Raw genomic sequence first — 27,246 nt, 5'->3', positions numbered from 1 at the left:
CAAATGGTGTCTACATTTTGTTGAAGGTATAATAAAACCAATTTGGGGTCATTTATATATGTAGCCCACTTGGGATCATTCCTCGTCCTGTGAGAGACAGAGCCTTTTCAGTGCTGAACTAAGAAGCAAAGACCTGTGTACAAGTACAAAGTATCTGCGGAAAGTGGAAACATATGCTCTTTGCAAGCCTGTTGCTCCTCCTCTGAAGGAAGCAGTTGAAGGGGTGAGTGAGAGAAGGAAGCACACAGCAAAACAGATTTGGATTTTGGAGGGAGCAAAGAGCTCTCTGAAGCTTCTTGCTTTCATCCTGCTTCTCTTCCAGCCAGCATGCTATCCCCAAGAAGGGGAGAGCAAAGAAAGAAAAGATTATAAATGGTCCCACAGCACCAACCACCTTTGGAAATCGCTAGCTGATCTACTGTTCCATCCATGGAAATTTGGCCTGACCTCTTCAGAAGAAATGTCATTGCTTAGACACTCAGAGCTATTAAGTGTTGTGGGAAGATATCAGCTCACAGCCGGGTTTGAGTTGCCATTCTTCCTGAATCACTTAGATGATCCCCACATGTTCTGTAGCTGCTTTTGTCAGTATCCAAGGACATGACCCTGAAACCATGTGTCTACAGAGCCCTGAGCAGATGGAGAGCTTGGCCAACGGGACCTTACTGTGTAGAGGACCCTGTCAAACAGCCTGAAACTCTATTTAGGAATTCTGTGTTGGACTGCATTTATAAAAATCTGAGAGCTTGCTATTTCCATTTCATATGGAAATCTCATATTGTTTAAAGATGCTTCCCATGTCAACTGACTACATGTGTCTGCCAGAACTGAACACGGAGAAAAGCAGGGTTCTAAGAACCCTTAGCTGTACTTGCATTTTCAAGCATGATTACGAGGGTAGCCTTCTTAGGCCTCAGGGATCTGAGTGAATAGACCTCCAAAAATGTACTCTCAGTTTTACTGTTTGCTTGGTAAGATTGATTCTCTGCTTGCTTTACACAACCTTTGTCTCCTTTTGTTCTAATCTTCACTCCTCCTGCCCCCACAAACACACACGCTGCCTTGTGCTAGGAATTCTTACTGTGCAGTATGTATGCTGACTGATTCATTAAGTTCTTAGAGCTATATTGTGTGTTAGAAGTCTTCCTGGAGGAAGAGTGACACCCATTGGTATGTGTCCCCATGAGAGCTAGAGACATTATCCAATAATACCAGGTCCTGGTTATATTGAATCCCATTGACAGAGACAGACAGTGCCTGAAGTCACTACCATTCTAACTTAAGAATCCTGCCCCTCAGACACCAGCTACTACTGCTTAGTGCAACGGTTCTCAAACTGTTCTCAAAGCCAGAATCAAAGCCCGAGCCCAGCTGCCTGGGGTTGAAGCCTGAGGGCTTCAGCCCTGGGTGGCGGGGCTCAGGTCACAGCCCCCCTGCCTGGGGCTGAAGCGCTTGGGCTTTGGCTTCCCACACCCAGGGCAGTGGGACTTGGGCTTTTGCCCCCACCACCCAGGGCAGTGGGGCTCGGGCAGGCTCAGGCTTCTGGCCCACCTCCTGGGGTCCTGTAGTAATTTTTCTTGTCAGAACGGGGTCATGGTGCAATGCAGTTTGAGAACCCCTGGCTTAATGGGCGAGGGGTGACATATAGATTCAAGATTGTGGCACAGCAGAAGTGTGAATGCAGTAAATGCTCTAAGGAGTACCTAAAAATTTAATCTACATTAGATGCAGGAAATGCAGTTCATCATACATTATAGATGGAGATATGGCAAAATCTTAGAGCCCATTTTTTAAAACTGTCATATAGCAAAATGCTTGATTTGCAGGCACTCATTACTTCAGTGTGACAACATAGTTCAGATCAAACTCACCAAATAACTGCAGAAATAACTAGATTAAAAAAGTTAATTATTTTTTTCTCTTTTACCATAATTTTTATACCGCTAGGCATATCATAACTCAGGGAACTGTATGATACAAAACACTAATGCTACTTCAGCTAGGAGGTTTAAAGAAAAGAAAACCCTTCTTGACAGAGTCTAATGGAGACTCTTGGTTGACGCAGACCTGGCTGACCTGAAGAAGGGGCAAAACTCTACCTAGCTGATAGGAACCCACTGGCTTGAGTCAAACAAGGAGAAGAAACTGGGTTGTTGGCGTGAACCTGACCAGTGGTAATGAAGCTATGGGGAGCATTTGGTTGGAGGGAGTTAGTGGCTAGAGATTTGTCTGCCCTGGGAAATCTGGCTAATAGGCTGGAAGAACTCTGACTTGGCCCATAGGGGACTAAGGTAATAAAGGGTACAAAGAAGTAAAAGAGAGACAGGTAAAGAAGAAGACTGGAGGGCTTAAATGCGATTTGAGTGATACATGGGCTTATCCTAGACCTCTGCACAGAGGTGGACTTCACTTCTAGAGAAAATAGCATTCAAGTATAGGATTTGATAAAAATGTATTTAAAAACCTATTTGTCTGCCTTGGAGTGGAACAGAGACTACATAAATAGCTGCAGTATATTGCAAACATCAGGTACGTAAAACACTAACCTTGAAAATGTCTTTCTGAAACAATAATAAACCTCTTCATACTTTAGAAATATTGTTAATGTAAGATCTTTGAATCCAATAATGTATATACCCCTTAATATAAGGTAGAGAGAGATACAGTTGTATTGTTTGGTATAGATACACTAGAATGTGCTGATCCATTGTCATTCATTTTCATGATTTTACAGTTTTATATTTTTGACATCTTTGCAATAGCATGGCAGTGAGGGTACCCATTTCCATGAAGGTAAAAAAAATCCATGAAAATGACTATTTACAAGAAAAGGGTATAACCTCAAAATTTTCTCAGTACAGGTTCATTTGGGGAAAAGTTCAGAAATGATTAGATGTATCTGCAAACCTCATTCTAATTATCCAAAATATTTTTGACCCCACCATGCTCTTTTTATATAACCACAAATCTTCCACTAGGTCCAACTCTGTCTGTGGGGTTTTTGGATGGTGTGAGTGGCTTGCTCTTACTCCCTAGAGAATATCATTTCTTTCCATGGCTCTCTTCTCCAAACCAGTTTTTTTTTCCATTTGTTCCCTAGGTCAAGCTTTCTCTCCTACCACTACATGGCAGGTTGGTTCAGGATGGAGATCTCGTCCCTTCCTTATCTGGCTTCCGTAGAGGATGCGGCATAGCCCCTTCCAACCCACCTTTTTGGTTGCAGAGGGAGGAGAATTCACTCTGTACCATGCCATGAGATTGTTCCTTCCATGATCAATACCACGACCCATTATTCAGCCATTAAAACTCTAACACAAATTTGGGGGCTCTTGAATAGTTTGGGGAATATTCACAGTGCATCATCACTGCACACAAATAAATCACACAGGTATTTCTGAGACTGATACATTCAGAAAATTCCCTGTGCTTAATTGCCCTCAGACTCTCCCTTTAGGTTTGTAGCAGGACACTGGGCTTCAACATAAAAAATTTACCCTCATTTTACCAACTGCTACTTTTCTGTCAGACAACTCTTTCTCAATTAATTCTTTCATGAATATATGCACTAATATTTAAATGGTGGTACTTAAAGCTAAGTGCCATATAAGCATTATCAGTGTACTGTCATTTATTCTCATTGCTACAACAGAATGCAGAAGAGGTGAATTATATTTGCCTTTTCCCAGAAAATTAGCATACAGGCAAGATTGAAATTGAGGTGGGGAAGTCAAATATGGACATTATGATGAGAGCACCAGAGAGATTTGGTATTTTAATAGAGAGTTTCTGTATTTGCAACATGGAAATTTCCATTATTATTTTAAGGTACGAGTTTTCTATAACTGTACCCATTTCATAGTTATCTGTTTTAACTATTAACAAGTAATTCAAGTGATTTTAACTGTGAACAGAGATGGTAGGCCACATATTAACATTTTGCCAAAAGAGGCGGAGATGGTCTCTTCTGACTATAACAGTACCGTCTGCGTAGTGAACACCCTCTCCTGACTATCAGTGTGTCTGCAGACCCTCCCCACATCTCTGTCTTATTCTCTCTTCAGGACCCTTTAAGAACTCGCAGAGGCTTTCTCTGGTTACAGTGCCCCTGCCTGGACTCCTTTAATACCAGAACCATTTTACAGCAACCCACAGTCCCAAACTAAAGTCTATACTTTGCTATGGAATTTTCTCTCACCCCCTCTAAGGCTCTTCTCTCCCACTCTGACCTACCATCCAATCCTCACAGCTCTACCTTCTTTATAGGGAATTGCCTAAATTTCCCTCAGCTGTGACTCATTCCATAATCAGGTTTGCCTTAGCAGGAAGGCTCTCCAGCCAAGGGGGCAAGCCACTCTGTTACATGCACAGACTGCAGGCTTATTACTCTTCACAATACTAGGACACTGAAGTCAATACTAGTTCTACTTCAGTCGGAATTTCAAGGTCTGATTCAAACACATTAAAAAAAATTCACAAGCACTGTCCTTGAGGTGCTGTGAAATTCTTCCTTCACTCATCTTCACTCACTCATACAATCAAACTGATTTTATAAAAAGCAAACTGCCATCTGATAATGTCCACAGGATTCTCTGTTTAACACAACAAACTAAGCTTTTCACACACAATGTCTTTCTTCTATTGACTTTCAGTTTAGGAAGAGAGACAAGAGAAGAATGCTCCTATGTCCTCTTTTATTTAGCTTTGGAACCTGGATTGTGGCAATAACTTTACATCCCGCACTTCCCTGACACGAAGTAGTTTCTTCTGAACATGTGTTTGACTGTGCCAACAACAACCTTGTCTCCCACCTTTCCAAGATCCAATTCCCAGGCTTCAGCAGACAATTATTTTTTTCAGGCAATGAGTTATATTCTGAAAAAACCTGAAAGACTAGCCCCAGTAGACCTACCTCAACAATCACCCAAAGTCTTTGCATTTGAAGTAACCAAGCAACTTACTTTCCAGGTCATAGTATTACTTTGCAATTTCAAGAAGAGTGAACACCTTAACTTTGACACATTGTGCCTTTAAGAAACTAATTACGGATATGAAAATAGGAAGCACTGGTGATGCCTTTTATGAGATGGGTCATGATCCTGAATATAAATGTTGTTCCATGTATCCATCCTGTTCTTAGAGTACTGCAGCACTGATTCTGTACAAGGATAAGCATTAATATACTTTGAAAGAGCCTGTTTTAAGAAAACCCAGGAACTTGTATAAATTAGAGCAGAAGAGACAATGTCAGAACAGGGTTCAACCTCTTCCTAGTATAATTAGATGTTTGACTTCCTATAAAAGTGCCAGCTTCATTCTGAAGAACAGGGGGTCTGTAGAATACAGACCCTTCAGGTACTTGTCTCTCTTCTGTTGCTGACTGGAGAGTGTTGAGAGAGATCTCACTTACAGTATTTTTAAATCAGAGTCTTCAAGCAGTTCAGATCTGAAGGAAAATTTTCAACTGTGAATGAAACTGACACTTAGCTAAAGAAAAAGACAAAGTATTTAAGAGGTGTTTGAGTAGCAGACATTTAAATAAAGCCAAAATGGTCAGAGGGGGAGAAGAGGTTCAATTCTAGAGAACAGGAAAGCCATTGTTCTCCCTCTCATCTTGAAAATGAACCTTTGGTACTATACCAAGGTAAAAGGTATCCACATGGCCCCAGGGGATTGTCATAAATATAAAGGGAAGGGGAAACCCCTTTGAAATCCATCCTGGCCAGGGGAAAGCTCCTCTCACCTGTAAAGGGTTAAGAAGCTAAAGGTAACCTCGCTGGCACCTGACCAAAATGACCAATGAGGAGACAAGATACTTTCAAAAGCTGGGAGGAGGGAGAGAAACAAAGGGTCTGTGTGTCTGTCTATATGCTGGTTTCTGCCGGGGATAGACCAGGAATGGAGTCTTAGAACTTTTAGTAAGTAATCTAGCTAGGTATGTGTTAGATTATGATTTCTTTAAATGGCTGAGAAAAGAATTGTGCTGAATAGAATAACTATTTCTGTCTGTGTATCTTTTTTGTAACTTAAGGTTTTGCCTAGAGGGGTTCTCTATGTTTTTGAATCTAATTACCCTGTAAGATATCTACCATCCTGATTTTACAGGGGGGATTTCTTCATTTCTATTTACTTCTATTTTTATTAAAAGTCTTCTTGTAAGAAACTGAATGCTTTTTCATTGTTCTCAGATCCAAGGGTTTGGGTCTGTGGTCACCTATGCAAATTGGTGAGGCTTTTTACCAAACCTTGTCCAGGAAGTGGGGTGCAAGGTTTTGGGAAGTATTTTGGGGGGAAGGACGCGTCCAAACAGCTCTTCCCCAGTAACCAGTATTAGTTTGGTGGTGGTAGCGGCCAGTCCAAGGACAACTGGTGGAATATTTTGTACCTTGGGGAAGTTTTGACCTAAGCTGGTAAAGATAAGCTTAGGAGGTTTTTCACGCAGGTCCCCACATCTGTACCCTAGAGTTCAGTGTGTGGGGGGGAACCTTGACAGGGATAAACCAGGGAATGCTGATGAGGGATAAACCAGGGAACTGAGGAAATATGAACTGGGACTTTGGAAAAAGGGTGCCAGTTCAGTGACCATTGGAATCTATGGGTACTGGACCTGCGCCAGAGGGCACCATTAAAGCAAGGGCAGGTCTGGGACAGAGTGCACCATTAAAACATGGAGCCAGCCATTACAGCATGAAAATATGTTATTAAAAATACACTGACATATAAATATATTGATTGAGTAACCTCTTCCTAACAAACTTAAACTACCTTTTTTCCCCTACTATAAGAGGAAAAAAATGGTCGACGGTTCACATTTGGCAAGCAAATGTGAGGACAAATGTGAAATTACCTTCCTAATTTTCTGTAATCTGCTATTCGCTATCCCTCTCCACCTCTCATTTGAAACTCTTCTCAAGAAAAATCTATGGTGAGATTCTGTACTGTGCTTCTCAGAGGTGCAGCACAGAACTAGCAGCCTCAAGGGATGTGGCTTTAAAATGGACCGATGTGCCCTCCTGATCCTGAGATGCTCTGGAAGATGGAGGTGGCTCCCAGGGTAAAACAGATAACCATACAGGCTGCAGCATTGCCTGAAATTTCTCTAGTGCTTCCTGCAGCCATGTCACTGACACACTTATCATCTGCCCAGCTCCTCCCCTGAAAACATATGCTGGGCCTATTGAGGGACTCCTTGGGGTTTATGACGGTCTTCCACAGTGCTTTTGCCACAGGAATCCTCCCCCTGATAAATGGGGGGGGGTCTTATATTTTTGTTACTTCAACCCCACCACTCCGACATAAAGGGACCAGAATAGGGCTGAGGCAGTTACCCCCAGTATGTAATTATTCTTGAATATTCTGAAAAGAGTCTTTCCCTTATTTAAATTTTATCCAACACCTCCTTCTCATCTAAGGATTAAATGAAAATTGTGATAGCAGTAACATAAAAAAAAAAGAGAGGACATGACAGACTCTGAAGCTTCCTTGTAGTTACAAATCAGACCTTTCCTCAAAGCTGTCCTACATACTACACTCAGCACTGCTAGGAGACTTTGTTTCACAGCTAGACAATGTTAGTGGGCTTATTCCTTCACCCACTTACTTCCCTGGTCCTTCTTGCATGAACAGAGAGCAACAATACCCGAAGTCCAAAGGTGCAAACAATTCGATGTTTATTGGGGTGAACTTCCAGCAAGCATGATTCCAGTTTCCTTCCTTAGTATCCTCCTTCCCAGCTCTGACACGACAGAGCCTTACACCTGTGTCCCTGTTCCCATTCCTGCCCTTAGCAAAACATGATTCCAATTTCCCCACCCCCATTCCCTGGTCCCATTTCCCCCTTTAGCAAAACATGATTCCAATTTCCTTACCCACATTCCCTGTTCCCATTTTCCCCCCAGCCCCCCACCCACACACCCATCCCCACTTCCTGATTGACTGCAGGCTATATAGTAAAACTTGAGTTCTGCTTTGCTATACCTTAACCAATCATTTTCCTGAAATTTAACTAACCAATCCTAACATATTGTAACATGATTATGTAACCAATTTTATCCCACCACCTTAATTAGTTTACACCCAGCAAAATTAATTATACAGCAGACAGGAACAACCACAGAACCAGGCAGAGATTATACAGACAAACAATGGCAAAGTGGGAACTATAATGACAAAACAATACAGAAGTGAGGATTTCACATCCCAGTATTGATAAGTGAGTTCTTGCCAGACAGGATGCTATCAAACTAAGTTTCCTTTTACATCTTCTAGGCACTTCCCTTTCTCTGGAGGAGATAGGAATACAATCCTGTCCTGATACAATGCCTAACAGTCCAATAGCACCTGATTTCAATGGGACTAGTTTGGAATGTGAGGATGAGACTGTTCGCTTCCTAGCTTATGGCTGCCTCTGCTGCTTAGCCAAAGGCCTTAGCCTAAGCACAGGGCCTCAGACTGTCACAGTAAGAGAAGGCCCTTACACCGGCAGACAGTGATTTTGATTCTTTCTTTCTTTTATACCTCTATAACTAGCCAAGTGATAAGAATACACCTAAATTCTTAGAGTATAGGCCTTTACAGACAGGCCTGAATATCTATATCCTAACAGACAACTATGTTTTAATGGGCACTGTTATCACTGGATGCACGCGAGCCCTCCAATATCCCTCACACCCACCTCAGATAAAGCCAAATTACAGAATGTAACCTAACATTGACTGAATAAAACTGAAATGCCATTGGGCAAATTGGTGAATTAACCTTCTCAGTTGGTACTATCTGACTAATGCTAAATAATGGGGAAATATAAAAGATTTTTAGGACTGCCAACTAGACCATATTCAGCTAACCTCAGACTTGATAGCCAGCTGCAGGTCTTAACATTCTCCAGAATCTTTGTTCCATGTACCTTTTGTCCTGCGAGAAAATTGCTTCCTTCTGGATATGAGCCAGTAGCTGAGAAGCCCTGAATATCCCAATCATTGCCTACTACTAAACTTGTCTGTTAAGCTTGAATTCTGACAACCCTTATATAACTTTATTTTTAGGATGCTTTTACTAATAACCATCACTCTTGTCCAAAAAGTATCTTTATAACATTAGAAATATCTTAATCTCCCTGCAGTAACAGAATGAAAGAGAGAAATTGCCAGAGCTATCATTATCGGGAAGAAATAACATTATATAAAATGGACTTTTTCTGCCTAACCTGAAAACCACTCACAGGATATATTTACTGAAGCATAGTCTTCATCATTGGCTTGAATAAGTACAGATGTAATACGCAGATACAGCTTATTTCTATCTCTCTTTTAGCTTCTTCTGTCTCATGTTTATTTCCAGCATTCCTTGAAGTGAATTGCTTTTATACAATTACTGTTAAAAATGTAGTAACACAGGATTACCTAAATTTGGTAGACTTCCTTGTATTAATCTGATATGCCTAATGTACAGTAACCGTGTTTACTGAATCACTCATCTGTAACACAAGAAATGTGGATCCTTATTTTGTCCTTCAGTATATTGTTGCATTTTGGTGTAACTTATTTTTTTACGGTAGGAAACCTTGTTTTACAAATAAGTTCTACAAGCTCAACATATTTCATGAAATATATTTTGGAATCTCTAAATGACTAGCTAAGCCTGAACCTTCTCCGCATAGCCATCCTTAATCATAATCAGAAGCTAAAAATGGTGAAGTTCTATTAGCTCTAACCATACTGCAGTAAAGGGTCCAGATGTGCTGCCAATGGAATCAATAGGAACAGGATCTGGCCCATAGTCTCTAGTTCAATAAATGTTGACCTTGGTTCTGCAACTCTTAGGAACAATTCCATTAGCTGCAGGATCAGGCTCTTATTGGTGCCACACTTCTTGTTCACTCACTGCATGTAGGATATTTAAAGTCACTGCAGGCAAGACATATGTCATGAAAGAGTTTTCCTGCTAGCAAATCTGCATGTGTGATTCTCATTGTACAGTTTAACTGATCTCACTAATATTTAAGTTAGGATCCACACATCTGCAAGAACAGTAATGGTGTTGTTATAAATGGACACCTTTCCTTTCTCACTATGATGAGCCATGTAGGAGAGGCTGCTTCATGAATTATTTACCTTTTAGCATTGTAGCAGTCTCTTTTAAATCGGATGCTAAATCTTGAATGAATATTGATCGTAACTTAATATCATCCATTATAAACAGAGCTTTTTATTCATTCAGAACAACAGCTTATTACAATCCCGGGGCGGGGGGGAATGAACACTTAATTAGCCTTGGTAATCTTTCATGGTCTTTTTGCAGGGACAGAGGATGACAAGAATTTATATTTGGCTATCTAGTATCGCTTTTAATATTAAAATATCATATCAGATCTGCTGTTCTCCAAGCCTATATCCAAGATAAAAGGATTACATGCCTTTATATAAAGCCATTATTTTACATTTATAGCAGTACACGAGAGAAAGCAAAATTGTTCTTGCTGGAAGATAAAGTTGCTAAATTATTGATGCTAGCTGTCTAATTTGTATCATTTTATAAACTGTATCCTCTTATGCCTTGTTAGCTAATACCAGTTCAAACACATTAGAGTTCATGATGTTCGCTTTGTTAGTACCACTGAAATATGAATAACAAATATATCAAAATAGCCTTTGTGAAATGCTTCTACAGTGCCCAAGATTTTTCTTCACCTCTGAATGAAAGAGCCTCATTTACAGTTAGCGAGTCGATATGATAAATCTTATTCCATTTCCAGATCATGTCTAACAAAACCAGTCTGCACAAAACTCTTGAAATCCTTTTGAAATACATATCAAACAGCTATTTTCTGACTGCAGCAGAGAGAATAAGACAATGAGACTGTAAAATAGCCTTTGGTCTAACAATAGTTCTGTAGAGAAAAATTGCAACTTTAGGGCTCAGTTTGGTAAAATTTTACATTATATATGATGCTTCTACATCAAAACCCACACAAGGCTGAGAGCCTGACATTTTGCTTTAGTTTAATTGGGCCCGTAAAGAGAATATATCTAATTTAATTACAGTTTATAAAAATTTGAACAAACAAAATAAGAACACTGTGTTATATCTTCAGGTATAATGCAGTACAAAGAAATTTAGGTCAGAGAGTCTTACTAATGGAACCCTAAAGTATGCATGTCTCTTTTCTTTATTGACTCCTCAGGCCAAGTAACAAAGGGAGCAGAAAGGAAGTTCAGTTAGCCCTGGTCTACACTACGAGTTTAGGTCGAATTTAGCAGCATAGACCGATTTAACCCTGCACGCGTCCACACAGCAAAGCCATTTTTGTTGAGTTAAAGGGCTCTTAAAATCAGTTTCTGTACTCCTCCTCAACGAGGGGATTAGTGCGGACATCGACATTGCCGGGTCGAATTTGGGGTAGTGTGGGCACAATTTGACGGTGTTGGCCTCCAGGAGCTATCCCACAGTGCTCCATTGTGACCACTCTGGACAGCACTTTCAACCCAGATGCACTAGCCAGGTACACAGGAAACTTTTGAATTTCATTTCCTGTTTGGCCAGGGTGGCATGACCATGCAGAGCTCATCAGCAGAGGTGACCATGCAGTGCCAGAATCGCAAAAGAGCTCCAGCATGGATTGAAAGGGAGGTACTGGATCTGATCGCTGTACGGGGAGACGAATCCATGCTATCTGAACTCCATTCCAAAAGACGAAATGCCAAAATAGTTGAAAAAAATCGCCAAGGGCATGAAGGACAGAGGCTATAACAGGGGCCCGCAGCAGTGCCGTGTGAAAATTAAGGACCTCAGGCAAGGCTACCAAAAAACCAAACAGGCAAACAGCCGCTCCGGGTCAGAACCCCAGACATGTCGCTTCTATGATGAGATGCATGCAATTCTAGGTGGTGCCCCTACCACTACCCCACCCCTGTATGTGGACTCCTTTAAGGGGGAGTCTCACAACAGGGATGAGGATTTTGGGGATGAGGAAGATGATGATGAGGAGGAGGATGAAACCGTTCTTCCTGACAGCCAGGAACTGTTTATCACCCTGGAGCCAATACCCTCCCAAGGCGGGCTCCCGGACCTTGAAGGCGGAGAGGGCACCTCTGCTGAGTGTATCTTCATAAATATAATACATGGTTTAAAAGCAAGCGGATTTAATGATTATTTTTTCCCTGAAGACTTGGGATGCATTTGTGACCAGTACAGCTACTGGAAATGTCTGTTAACGTGTCTGGGGATGGAGCAGAAATCCTCCAGGGACATCTCAATGAAGCTCTCCTGGATGCACTCCCAAAGCCTTTGCAAAAGGTTTCTGGGGAGGGCAGCCTTATTCTGTCCTCCATGGTAGGACACTTTACCACACCAGGCCAGTAGCACGTAGTCTGGAATCATTGCATAACAAAGCATAGCAGTGTATGATCCCAGTGTTTGCTGGCATTCAAGCAACATCTGTTCTTTATCTCTCTGTGTTATCCTCAGGAGAGTGATATAATTCATGGTCACCTGATTGAAATAGGGGAATTTTATTAAGGGGACATGTTTGCCTGTGGCTGAAAAGAAATAATCCCTGCTTTTAGCCACATGGGGGTGGGGGGGTCGTTCATGCTGAGCTGTTCACGTTTGGCTGGCAGGGATCTTCCCTGATACTAGTCACGTGGTGGGAGGAGGGGTGAAGTGATCATCCCAGAGAATTGGGGGGTGGGGTTTAGTTGGGTTTGTGCTGCACATTAACCCGAAAACCGCAGCCCCTCCTTTTAAATGGCCAATCCAACAGGTGCTTGGTACGGGAAAGGAGGGCACTGCTGTTTGAAACCATTCACCGTGAAAGAATCTACCTGTTGTTCTCTAAAATGTCTTTTAAAATACTACTCTCCCTTTTTTCCCTCCCACAGCTGAATTTCAACGCTTCCCCTATCATCTCTGTCACAGAGGCTAGTGCAGATAAGAAGGTGAAAAAAATGCACTTGCGATGAAATGTTCTCCGAGCTCATGCAGTCCTCTCACACTGAAAGAGCTCAGCAGAATGTGTGGAGGCAGACAATTGCAGAGTCCAGGAAAGCAGAAAATGAACATGAGGAGAGGTGGCAGGAGCAAGATGATAGGTGGCAGCAGCGTTATGAGAGGAGGCAAGACGCAATGCTGAGGCTACTGGAGGATCAAACTGATATGCTCCGGCATATGGTTGCGCTGCAGGAAAGGCAGCTGGAGCACAGACCACCACTGCAGCTGCTGTGTAACCGCCCACACTCCTCCGCAAGTTCCATAGCCTCCTCACCCAGAGGCCCAAGAACATGGGGGGGGGTTCCAGGCGCCAAACCTCTCCACCCCAGAGGACTGTCCAAGCAACAGAAGGCTGGCATTCAATAAGTTGTGAAGTGCAGTTTGGCCTGGTCCTCCCCTCCTGCCCCACGCCACTCGCTTGTGAACGGTGAGGGCTGCTGCCATCTTGGTATTCTTGTGCTTCAGGGCAGGGGAAAGCAAGTCACAAAGTTCAGTGAAAGTGCCCTTATGCACGCGAAAGTTTCGCAGTCACTGGGAATCATCCCAGACCTGCAACACTATGCGATCCCACCAGTTTGTGCTTGTTTCCCGGGCCCAGAATCGGTGTTCCATGGCATGAGCCTGTACCATTGCCACCAGGATGTCCAAATTGCCGGGGCCCGTACTTTCAGAGAAGTCTGTGTCCATGTCCTTATCACTCTCGTCACCATGCTGCCGTCGCCTCCTCACCTGCTTTTGCAGGTTCTGGTTCTGCGCATGCTGCAGGATAATGTGCGAGGTGTTTACATAGCTTATAACTGCCTCAGTGACCTGAGAGGGCTCCATGCTTGCCATGGTATGGCGTCTGTAGGAGAGCAGGAAAACAGGGTTGCAGCGGAAGCGGTGGCTGATGAGGTGGCCTGCAAGGTAGATTCAGGAGAGCAGAGCTGCAGCGGAAGTGGTGGTTCGATGATGATGGTTAGCAGTCCTACTGCACTGGCTGCTGAAAGCAGTATGGCGTCTGCACGGAAAAAAGGTGCGAAACCATTATCTGCCCTTGCTTTCACGAAGGGAGGGGCGACTGACGACATGTACCCCAAACCACCCGCGACAATGTTTTTGCCCATCAGGCATTGGGACCTTAACCTAGAATTCCCGGCAGAGACTGTGGGAACTGTGGGATAGCTACCTGGGAGTTGATGCTAGCCACAGTACTGTGGATGCACTCCACCAACTTAATGTGCTTAGTGGGGACACACACAATCGACTCTATAAAATCGCTTCCTAAAAAATTGACTTCTATAAATTCGACCTAATTTTGTAGTGTAGACATACCCTTAGAGAAGGACTAACAGTGAGCTGGTAACGTGAGAAATAGGGTGATATGCCAGCAGCATAAGGATTTTATCTGTGTTGGGTGGTGGGCATGAAGAGGTATAGGGAGGTAGGAAGCACAACGTTTCCTGAAATGGAGAAGAGACCGGTTTGGGAATAGTAAACACAGACTGGTTTATGTACGGTGTGCTGGGTAATAACATGAGAGAACTCATGCTTGTTAAACTAAACAGGCTCTTTATTAAGGGAAGCGTTTACAGAGGGGCTGCAACTGCAGATAGCATTCCAGCCATTAGCAAACAGAATAACTTCCTGGTGTCTCCTCCCAACTTTTCTCTCCTGCAACTTGTGCTCTTCACTCCAAGACTCATGCAGGCTGCTACACAGCGGGAATTCTTCATTTGGGATGTGCACATACACACTTTGTTACTCTCTGAATCACTAGCTCTGAGGCTGAGTAACACAGCTTGTACTGCATAGCTACCAACACAGGGCCTGTGTAAACCTGGGCCTCAAATATGGAATGGATTGCTGACTACAGGAATGGGGGTCCTTACAGGGAGACATGGCTCCTGCTAATGGTGGGTGAGGAGAAAACATCATGCCTTCGGGATGGAAGTTCTTGTCCTGAAGGCTGTAGGAAGAAAAATAATCTTGCTGTGTGTTTGTGCCTGTTCATAATAGAAATATCCAGCTAGACCAAAAAAGATTAATTAATGTAGCACCCCCCAACACCCACCCAAAAAACGCTGTTGGGGGGAGGAGGAGGTTGTTATGCAGGGACAGGTCGGAGATACAGCTAGCTACAAAGGAAACTAAGGTTTATATGGAATGGTTTATAAATCCAATTCTCTCTCAAGGTTTTGCAGTTTCAAGAAGAACTGAGTGAATACCATAATAAATACCATAAAAAACACAGGAGTTCCGGTGAGAGTCTAAAGTCTCTTTACTGGTCCCAGACACTTCTCCATACATATTCTCTGTGTATATATAAAGTCTGCTGCAGTTTCCACGGTATGCATCTGATGAAGTGAGCTGTAGCTCACGAAAGCTCATGCTCAAATAAATTGGTTAGTCTCTAAGGTGCCACAAGGACTCCTTTTCTTTTTGCGAATACAGACTAACACGGCTGTTACTCTGAAACTTCTCCATTTATGAAATGCTATCACTTAATTGCATTGGTTTGTGGTTGTTAGTTGTTGAGTGGGGTCACAGTATGGAAAAGTTTGAGAACCACTAAAGTAAACTGAATATCTGTTCTTAGTTTTAAACTCATTCTCTTTGGCCAGCTCCGCTCCTCTTGTGTTCACCTTCACGAGACATTGTGTATTCACATTTAACTAGCACAGATGTTTGCAGAAAGTTAATTTTACGTTTGCATGCGCAAATATTCTCAGAAAATGAACTTAAATTTATTTTCTATTCACACTAAAACCCTGATTTACAACAGTAGTTCTCATCTAATAATGGGACAGAAAAAATACTATGGCACGCTCTATCTACCTACGTTTCCTACATGCTAATATGTCACCATTACCTTACTATCTAAAGGCCTCAAAAATTTTTAAAGTGTATTTATCTTCATGGTGCACCTGTTAAGTAAGAAAGTCGAAACAAAATTCAATGGGAGTTAGGTACTTAAATACCTTTGATGATGTGGGACTTACTGACTTTCCCAATGTCACAGAAGAAGTCTATGGAAAACCAGAGAATTGGACCTTGATTTTAAGCAACATAGCCTGGATTTTGAAAACCAAGCGACAGACTAAACAAAATTTGAAGACAGTTTTGTTGAATAATTTTGAATAATGATGAACATAGATGAGGCAATCTCTTTATGGGTATTTCCCATAGTGAAGCAAACATGTTGACTAAATTGTCTGTTACAAATTATTTGCTCTGATCTAGTTTTGAGTTAAGTCCCTGAGGACTTGAGTTAAGTTTGAATAAAAGTTTGTTACAGGGTTTTGCTGCCTGTGTTACACAGTACGGATCTTGCCTAGTTACAGTTATGTTATATTAATCCTGCAAACAATCCTGCATGAAAGAGCCATGCTCTAGTGGGTGGGATAGCATTTGGAGAAATGCACACAGAGAATTGCACCTGCTGCTTCAACTTCTATTTCTTCTTACTGTGAAAAGTCTGAGTTTTCTTTACAGTTATATATTCTATATCAAGGAAACAACACATATCATACTAAATACACAGTCCTTTGGACATTTTCAGTAGCTTATAGTCACACTGTGTCCTTTATCTTAGTTAAACACAAAACTGGAATCCAATTCTGAGCAGTTTGTGGCAGGGTTGCAAGGATTTTCTTGTCCATGAAAAAATCTCCATGTTTGCTAATAAATTCTTTATATCTTAACTCAGACTAAGCAGTATAAATGAAATAAGAAATCAGGCTGAATTTATACAACTAATTACTTGTACCTGTCTGCAAACAACATGCAAAACAACTCAAAATCCTCCCATGGATTAGATGGCATTAAACAGAAATTAATTAACACAAAGGTGAGAAGAAGTGGGCCCTTTCTTCAGTTGCTATTGCCTCCCCCAGTACACAGGCAGTCCTCAGATTTACAGATGTCTGATTATCAAAATGTTCTGAAATGCTGCTACTGCTAATTTTAGCAACAATCCAGCCTCCTAATTAAAAAAAGATCTTCGTATGAGCAAAGTTTTATTACATTTCTAATAAATACAGCAATGGAATATTGTCATATGAACAAGTATACAATAACTAGATGGCAATATATTGCCATGGAAATACATCTTTCATATTTGAGTGATTTTTCTTGACAAGACTAGACGAGATATCAGAGTTTCTTTCTACAATAGAAATATAATACAGGAAAGAAGAAAAGGAGGGCAGGGGAAGGAAGAGAGTGAGCTCAAGGTAGCATATATTTTTTTAGATTAAGCTTTGCTCTGCTGAACCTTATCTGACTGAAAAATAGTATGTCGTGTGTGTGTGTGTGTGTGTGTGTGTGTGTAAGAATCTGAATTGGTTAAAAGTAGAGCTAGCCAATGGAACCCAGAATGCCCCTTCTGCTGATAATTCTGATTTTTTTTGTTAAATGTCATTTCACTTCAAAACCAAAACCTGCAATTTCAGTATTTCTCATGAATTTGGGGTGGGGGAGGTCCAAAACTTTCATTTTTGAAAATCAAAGCAACACTCTATACTTTTTTAAAATGAAGTCCATAAGGCTTCCCAAGCCACCTGGATCTCCCTAAGTTTCTTCTGCCCACTTGTGGGTTACCTAGAAGCCAGGAGCCTGGAATCCCTGATAGCTCTGGCTCAAACTGGGGTTTCTACAGCTGGTAGGCTCCGCACTATGGAACAGGAAGCCTAGAAGCCCTGAGAGTCACAAAAGTTGGGGGTTCCCAGGACTTCTAGGTTCATGACTCTCTAGGTTTCATACTAGAAATCTGCTTGGTTTCCATCAAAAGATTCGATGAAGTCAACACATTCCCTCAAAACATTTTTATTTCAATAAATAGGCATTTTCCAACCAAAAAATGTTTCACTGTAAAATTTCCAGCCAGTAGTAGTTAAAATCTATACTGCAAGATATTCCTTTAAATAACATTAAAATTACTGACGCATTCCAAGGGCAGAATTTGGCCTTGTACATTCAAGACAAATCCAAGCATCAATCAATAAAGGCAAAGAAGGTTTTAAAATGATGTTGTGTTGTGCACAAGAAACTTTGGGGATGTGTATCCCTCTTTGAACTTACTGCATAAACCTTTATCTCAGATTGAATTGCACCCATTAAAACTGTGCATTAATAATATTAACATGGCACAGTGTTTCATGAGCACTTAGCTGCGTTCTGACTAAGATATACAAAATGAGTAACAATTAATATTTGCTCATATTTTACATTGATTAATCAATGTTCTTTGAGGCTCTAGGAAGCACTAATGGTTGCTTGAAGTTTTAATTGAGAACATCAAGCAGTCAATCATCTGAAGGGGTAGTTTGGGACACTCCTTTAGAGAAGGAAGAGTAACAGATGGGTAAAATGGATCTGAGAGACTGATAAATGAATATTGGACCTGTCTGGCCTCTTTGTTTGGGCAGTGTCTTTAGGTATCTCAAAGCTCTGATTTGCTTGCATAGTGGTCACCATCAATTTTATCTTTTAACGGACCGTTAAAACTAACTAACTAAAACAGCCCCCGGGATGAAATACATTAGACAATAGGCTGAGAATACCCAAATAACAGATCCAAAACATCAATGTCATGGGATATTATTTTTTTTTTAAATCTGTAATTTAATTCTGCTGCTTTTTACATGTATGTTTTTTTAGACTGGTTTTCTAGAGTTGAATAGTCGGTTTTGGTAATAGAATTATTTGAATGTGGTGAGCCTCCTCTAATTCAGTGGGTTGACCGGATTCCTGAGCTTATGCAAATAGCATTTCTGTGCTACATGTGTATTCAAATGAAAGCCTATACTTAAAAATAAAAGTCCCTGAGTATATATGTATATATAAAGCAAGGAAAATTGACTTTAAAAAAAAGTCAATTCAAATGAATTAATACACTTGAACTATTGGAATTCATAGACTTTAAGAATCATAGACTTTAAGGTCAGAAGGGACCATTATCATCATCATCTAGTCTGACCTCCTGAACAACGCAGGCCACAGAATCCCACCCACCTACTCCTGTAACAAACCCCTAACCTATGTCTGAGCTATTGAAGTCCTCAAATCACAATTTAAAGACTTCAAGGTGGGTAACAAGAATTCTGATGGGTAACAATGATTAGCCAAGTACTATAATTAATTATTTGTACTAGTTATGGAAACAGCTTATTCAGAAATACTCACATTTTCCTACACCATTTGGCTGGCTCATTCAAAGTTTAGGATATTCCCTTCATGATTTCAATGGAATAAGCATTTCCTTATTTGCTGTTTTAAAATCTTCTCAAATTTCATTGCAGAGTTAAACAGCTCCTGAGTTTAACCTGTAGCAGCACTTCAGTTGAGAGCCAGATGATTAGTTATTACCTCACCCACTTTATCTTTCTAAAGTAACATCTTATACTGGACCAAATTCTGTTGATGAGATCAGGGTGCTGGAACAGTTTGTATAGTGGGGGTGCTGAGATCCATTGAACTAAACTGTAAACCCTGTATCAAATGGAAACCACTTCAAGTCAGGGGGTGCAGCAGCACCCTTAGTTCCAGCACCTATGGATGAGATAGATAAATTTTTGAGCCGCAGAGAACTCTTCTTCGGGTCTGGAAAAGGACCTCCCAGCATCACAGCAAAATGCAAGGTAGAACAGATTGTCAGCAATTTTAGTTGTTACTTTGTGAAGTACTTTGAGATCTAGCCACATAAAAGATGCCATATTAACATAAGATCACTATGATGACATTCAGAATGCTCAAAGTAATTGTTACCTTAAAGTTTCTATGATAAAACTGGCAAGTGAGATCCTCAGGATTTAGAATCGGTATCCACCTTCTTGTATGTGCCATGAATTGGCTTGCTATGTTATCATGTCAGTCCCAGAGGCATTGCTTTTGTCAGAATTTAGGAATTTCTAATAAGTGTGAACCATAAGAAAACCATTAAAGTACTCCTAGAAAACAGGTTCTGGTAGAGGTTGTGATTTCATATAATCTAGGCATTCGAATATAGTTAAGTATTTGGTAAACAGTCCGTTAAACCAGATGAGAGAAGAAAATGTTCTAGGGGGAAAGAACCCCTATCAGGTAGTTATCTGAGGGCTACACCATGATAAGATGTACTCTAGTTGCTCAGTGATTGCACAAATAAAACTTTGCACGTTTTTGCTGCCAATAGCATTTTATTTTAATCCCAGTGAGAACAAATACAGAAAAGGCAATGAAAAAATAACCTTAGCCAGAGGCTTAGCAACAACCTATTACTCCAGTGGGTCTCTGTTTCTCAACTTGTTTAGCCAGACAGTGCCTAGAAAGCACTGTGTGTAAAGTAGCCAAACTTAAAATGTTGCTAAGCAGAGAATGGTAGTTAAAATAAGGGGAAGTATTATTGCTAATTACCCATTCCCATGAATCCCTTTAGATTCAACATGACACCTCTGCCAACTCCATTGCCATTAATGGTTTTACCCAGGTGTGTAACTGATTGAGTTTCACCTACAAGCAGGGCTGGATTACCCAATAGGCAGACTAAGCACGTGCTTAGGACACCAGCAAAGCACGGGGCACCAAAAAAAAAAGAGATTTTTTTTGAAAAAATTGAAATTTGATATTTAAAAAAAAAGCATCTAAGTAGTTATCATGGGAAAAATCAGAACTTTGTTAAACTTCCTTACACTCCACTACACACTCTTCCCCCATTTTTCTGTTCTCTTGTTATTACTTATCCCCACCTAAATCAGAGGGGTGTCCTACTAACGCAGATCAAAATAGTGCGAGGAAATCAGATCCTGTCATGTATTGCAATAAATGTATGTTTTATTATTGATATAATCTTCTGAGTTATACGTACTTGATTCATATTTTTTCTTTCATATATATATTACATAAAGACAGTGTATGTTGTGTATTTTTTTTTTAAGTTCAGATAACTGAGATAAGGGGCAGGATGAAACGTAACCAACTGAGTGGAGCACAGAAACGTAAACTGGAGGGAGAAAAGAAATAAAAAACTAGTGAAATTTTCCAAAATCTTCCACAGCTGACATTTTTCAAAGCGAATCCATCAGAAGCAACATCTTCTCTCAGGAGCACAGACATCGTTCCAAAACCTGTAGGTGTTTCAGAGACTGACCCTTCTTCTACTGGTGAAACAAACACCATTCCAGAACATGTGGATGTGTCAGAGACTGTAACTGATCATCCTACTCCTGGTGGTAAAACAGACATTGTTCTAGAAGGTGTGGATGTGTCAGAGACTGAACCTGCTCATGCTGTAAATAATAGGAGAAAAGTTCCTGGTATGTGGGTTGATTTCAGTACTGACGATGTAGCTTACTGGATAGATCGTGGACCAAATGACTGTCAACACCACACTGGACCATTTGAGAAATCACGTCGGACTTTTACCAATGGCAAACAAACAAGATATTGTCCACAAAAAATATTTTTTATCGTGAAAGCGAATGGTGAGAAATACACTCGAGAATGGCTGTATTCACCATCAGCAGGGTCTGTGTACTGTTTTGTTTGCAAACTTTTTGCATATAAACCTTCAACAACCCTGTTTGCTGCAGATGGATTTAGTGACTGGCGGAATACTGTTTTAATTGAACAACATGAAAATAGCAGTACTCAAAGAGATTCAGTGTTGACATATTTAAATCGAAGACAGGGCATTGGATTGACACAAAAATTGGAAGAACAAATTGAAGGGGAGCATGTCATAGCTGTTATTCAAACATTAGCTGAACGTGGTCTGACTTTCTGGGGATCAAATGACACATTTGGATAATTGCAGAATGGAAATTTCTTAGGATTGTTGGAGCTTGTTGCTCAGTTTGACCCATTTTTAGCAGGCCATATCTCAAAATATGGGAATGCTGGCAAAGGTGACCCATCATACTTATCCAAGACAATATGTGATAAGCTCATTGGTCTAATGAGTGACAAAGTTCGTTCAGCTATTGTGAATGAAATAAGTACTGCTGGCTGCTTCAGTTTATCTGTCGACTCTACACCTGATCTTTCACATATTGATCAATTGAGTATTGTACTAAGATATGTGTCTCCCACAGATGGAAAACCAGTTGACGATTTATAACATTCCTCAATTTGAAAAGCCACATTGGTGAAGAAATGGCAAATCAAGTACTGCATTATCTGTGCCAAGTTTGCAAAATAGATTTCTCAAAGCGCAGAGGTCAATCTTATGACAACGCTACCAACATGTCAAGGCATTATCAAGGAATGCAGAAGAAGCTTTTAGAACAGAACAAATATGCTATATTCATACCATGTGCTGCACACTCTCAATCTTGTTGGCCGCAGTGCTGATGATTGTTGTCCGGTGGCAGTAAGTTTTTTCTCAACAGTCCAGTTACTTTATACATTTTTCTTTGCCTCAACACACTGATGGGCAGTTCTTAAAACATATTTGGGCAATGATCGTGTGTTGAAATCTCTTTCTAATACTTGCTGGGAGGCACATGCAGCAGCAACAAGTGCAATTCTTGAGTCCTACTCAAAGATTGTGGATGCATTAGAAAGTATAGCTGAAGACCAATCACAAAAGGGAGAAAATATACGAGAGGCAGAAAACACTGCAAACAAGATGCAAGAGCTAGAGTTTGTATTCATGTTGATCAAGTGGAATGAAATTTTAGAACACTTACCACACAAGTCAAGAAAAAGAATTGGATTTGAAAACATGTGCAGACATCTGTCAATCATTAGCAGACAACTTGAGGAATGATTTCGAAAGATTTGAAGGCATATCAAAAGATATCTTGCCTGATACTAACTACAAAGAAGCCCAGTCCCCCAAGCGAATCAGGAAAAAAACAAACAAACGATAGCAGTGCAACAGAAACAGCATTGAATCCTAGAGACAAATTTCACATATCTACTTACTACGCTATAATTGATACACTTGAAGCTCATATGAAGAGAAGAGGTGAAGTGTACAAAGTAGTATCAAGTAGATTTTCTTTTCTAAACAATATGGACTTATCTGATGAACAATATTCACAAGGTTTCCAAAAGCTAGTTGAGTCATACCCTGTTGACTTGAACATGAATCTCTGTGGAGAAGTACGGCAGTTCCACTGTTATATGCATGCAAACTTTAATGAAACAGGAAAAATGAAATTCAGTCACATTGATCTTCATGACACAATATTGAAAGATGGACTACAATGTGTATTTCCAAATGTAGAGATCTCACTACATATTTTTCTAACGTTGATGATTACTAACTGCTCTGCAGAACGCTCTTTTTCTCAGCTGAAAAGAATAAAAAACCCTCAGAGAACAACAATGTGTCAGGAAGACTTGATTCACTTTCCCTATTGTGTATGGAAGCGGACATGCTTCATCAAGTCAGCTTTGATGAACTGATCCAGAATTTTGCAATCAGAAAATCTAGAAAGAAGCTATTTTAATTTCAGCATACATGTAAGCTTTGTGTAATTTCAAAAATAAAAAAATTATTTTACGGTATAGTATTGTTTTTATTTTGAATTACATATGGGGGGGCACCATAATCTCTTCAGTGCTTAGGCCCTCTAAAGGTCTTAATCTGGCCGTGCCTACAAGGCCAATGAACTACACTGCTGATGCACTAGAAGGAACAGAATCTACCTCACTGTCTTTTTTATGTTGGCTCTGCAACCTAACAGGATGAAAATGTAATAAAAATGGTACTTTTGCCAGTGACTTAAGTAAAAATTACTCTGAGCACACCCAAGAAGCAGATCTGTTCAGTAGTATGACACTGATTTTAAATAATCTCATTTCAAAAGAGAACTACACTTTAAAAAAAATTGGTTCTATAGCAGGATTTCCAACCCCCAAGCAGTCACATGGAACTTCAAGCTCAGTTGCAAAGAACCTCTTTTATTGTGCCTCAGACAGTGTTACTCACCTATTCACTGTGCTTCATCAATCTTTCTTTGCAGTAGCCACCACCTGCCACCTTCAGGCCAACTAGTAAATACTCTCTCTCTGTCTCTTTAGCAGCACACACACTATCATAGTGCTCTCACTTTGCCAGAACTCTTCTTAGGCCTCCAATGAAAGAGGAAAAGTCAAGGAAGTCATCTAAAGTAGCACATTAGTAACAGGTCTGTAGGGAAATGCCTACATATCACAAGAAGCACTGCAATAGACTGGCAAACTAAATATTTTTGCATAAACCCATAGCTTTCCAGAAATGGAACAGCAGAGGGGTTATTGCCCACAGTAGAGGTAGATCAAAGGAGCGTGTGGTGGAAAGCTTTTAAACAGCAGTAATGTAACATTTCAGTTTAGTAGGTACTGTTTATAGTTCACCTTCCAGAGCACAAAACTCACCTCGGTTTTTTTTTAAAGAAATATACATTTACATAATATATTTTCAAAACCAGTTAGTATATTTGTATACTATCTACTTGTATCTAATCAACTTTCCTATTCATTTCCTCTAAAACATCATTTATTTAACAAAAGACGCTTGCATAATGATCTAGATTTAATATTTGAGGTTGACACATCTTCTTACTATATAATGCAACATAATATTCTCTTTATCACCTATTCTCTTTATTAAGTTTCCCCATCAAGCTCACTGCAGTTTTGTCTTATGCAAAAAAGTCAACGCTATGAATCACAATGCATTTTGAAAAACTTTTACAGTGATCACAACAAAAAGAAAGATCAATGGGCAGTCTCACAGATTACTGCTTCATCACTTCAAAGGGTGTGCAAACTAAGTCTGCAAAAATCTAAACTTCTCAAGCACCAGGGGATCATGTTAAACAAAACAAATCAGTTCCTCCAGGGTTTGGCAGTGATTAGCACAGATGGCATTAGTTCTTTCTCGGTGGATTATATCCGGAGTTTGATGGTGTTTCTTAGAAGTAAAGAGCAGCAATGGGCCTGAGAAGCAAAGTTCAGATGCCAATTTGGCTCCAAAATCCTTTCCCTCAAAAGTTGGATGCTGGATTTCTGTTTGGTCTCATTTCAAGAGATAAAAAAGCAACATGAATTCTCACTTTTGGGCACACACACATACACACACACACACAAAACACCACACCCAAGAAGTGAACAGCATTTCTGATGTATTCACTTTGGAAGAGTTCTGAGACAGGCTGACAAGCAAAAGTCACGTGTCTCAGATTACACCAGTATGACTCTCTCCAGTGCAGAAACTGAAGAACCAAAGTGTGAGTTGATAACAAGAGACTAAAACAACCCTGAAAATAATAGAAAAAGTGTGTTAAAATGGCCCATAAGTCAGTGTTATTGTACTGTTGCTCAGAATCTGTTCACTAGGAGGGGAATTAGCATGAATAAAAGAAAGAATTTTTAGATAGATAACAGAGCCTGTAGGAGACATTAGTGTGCAGATATGCTAGTACAAGTTTCTCTTTTTGAAATTCTGTATGATTTATTCAAAACACAGCACTACGTCTAAACTCTGATTCCGAATATCAGGTTATATGAGTTTGGATAATGGAAGTCTGACTAATTGGAGTGTCAATGTAATTCAATTAGATAAACATTTGCATTTCCCCCAACATCAAGACTCTATATATTAGACGATAGAAACTCACAATTCATGGCAGAAGTTTATTGACTGAGGAGTTTAATTAGCCCTCTCTAGAGGCAGAGACTTTTGGGAGTTGCTTTACTGCTCAAGTGGTGGTACATTAAGTCTGGAGGTGCTAGCAGAGTTTTCTGGGCAGTGGGATATGCTATGCTGTCACAACAAGCTTGCCTAGCACTTTCTTCAAGTTCTAGTCATCTCCCTGTCGTGTGCAAATGAGTGACTTACATCCATAAAGAGCAGCCATAATTTGCCCCACTGCCATTACTCATCAGGAATATAGACATCACTCTGATGATAACTATATATATTTGGGACTTCTCCATGCCATTAGTTTGTGTACTTCTCTCAGTATATCCTCTACTCCTCTTCTTTCCATCCTGAATCATTTAATCTTATCAAACTTCTGCAGAAGATTGTATAGGGCCCAATTTGTTATGTGTACACAAATCTGGCAAATATACATGTGACAGATCTGGTAATTTTCAACAATATCTTTTGGAGATCTTACTGTATTAAGTTTATGTATCAAGGTGGGCCAGGGATTGTATGTAATTTCATGAGGTAGGATGGCCACAGCTCATCCAGGAAATAGGAACAGAGGGGTGATGAGGTAAATTCTTTCAGATTGCAACACCTCCAGAGAAGTACCACCACCTCGAGAGGCTTGCATATATTAAAGCTTGCTCTACACTACAGACTTACATCAGTAGAACAGTGTTGCTCAGGGGAAAGTCTTCTCCTGTCAACATAGCTACCACCACTCAGGGTGGTGGAGTATGCCTGCAGAATAAGCTCTCCCATTTGGCATAGGTAGATCTTCACAAAGCGCTCAATGCAGCTGCGCTCCTACAACTGATCCCACAAATGGACAGGAACTTCTGTCCAAGGAGGTGGGTCACAATCTTTTCTGGGAAGGGTTGGAAGGACTTGGGCCTACTGATGTCTCATAAGACTTATGGATAATTTCTGGTAAGCTTTTAGCATGTGTATAGGTTCTTTTGTTGTTTTATTAGGTTTCCTGTAACACTTTGACCTTAAGAATAAATGTGCTTGCTTATAACAAGTGTTGTGGTAACTTAAAACAGTTGGCAATTATGTTGTTCATCGCCTGCAAAGAGAAAGCAAAGCACACATGCTGGCCCGCTTAGCCAGTCAGGCTCACTGGGGACATTGCAGTATAGGCATGGAACTGTGCAGCCTAGAAAAACACCACTCAGAAGGGAGAGAGACAAGGGTCTTTGCCAAAGAGAAGTTATGGCTGAAGAAGCCTTCATGACTGTTCTCAGTGGTAGCAGATGACAGAACAAGGAGTAATGGTCTCAATTTGCAGTGGGGGAGGTTTAGGTTGGATATTAGGAAAAAACTTTTTCACTAGGAGGGTGGTGAAACACTGGAATGCGTTGCCTAGGGAGGTGGTGGAATCTCCTTCCTTAGAAGTTTTTAAGGTCAGGCTTGACAAAGCCCTGGCTGGCATGATTTAATTGGAGATTGGTCCTGCTTTGAGCAGGTGGTTGGACTAGATGACCTCCTGAGGTCCCTTCCAACCCTGATATTCTATGAACCACAGAGTGGGAAATACAGGTGTCATTGTCTGGAACTGTGGTATCTTACTTAGGAGAATTGTTCTGTAGCTTTCACTGGACTGTTCATGCAAGTGAGGGCTGCAGGATCATGGCCTTTAAAAGATGGGGAAATAC

The sequence above is a fragment of the Eretmochelys imbricata genome, chromosome 9 (assembly GCF_965152235.1).
Source record: "Eretmochelys imbricata isolate rEreImb1 chromosome 9, rEreImb1.hap1, whole genome shotgun sequence".
Classification (NCBI taxonomy): Eukaryota; Metazoa; Chordata; order Testudines; family Cheloniidae; genus Eretmochelys; species Eretmochelys imbricata.
The sequence above is the reverse complement of the archived record's forward strand: the minus strand, read 5'-3'. Positions refer to the sequence as shown.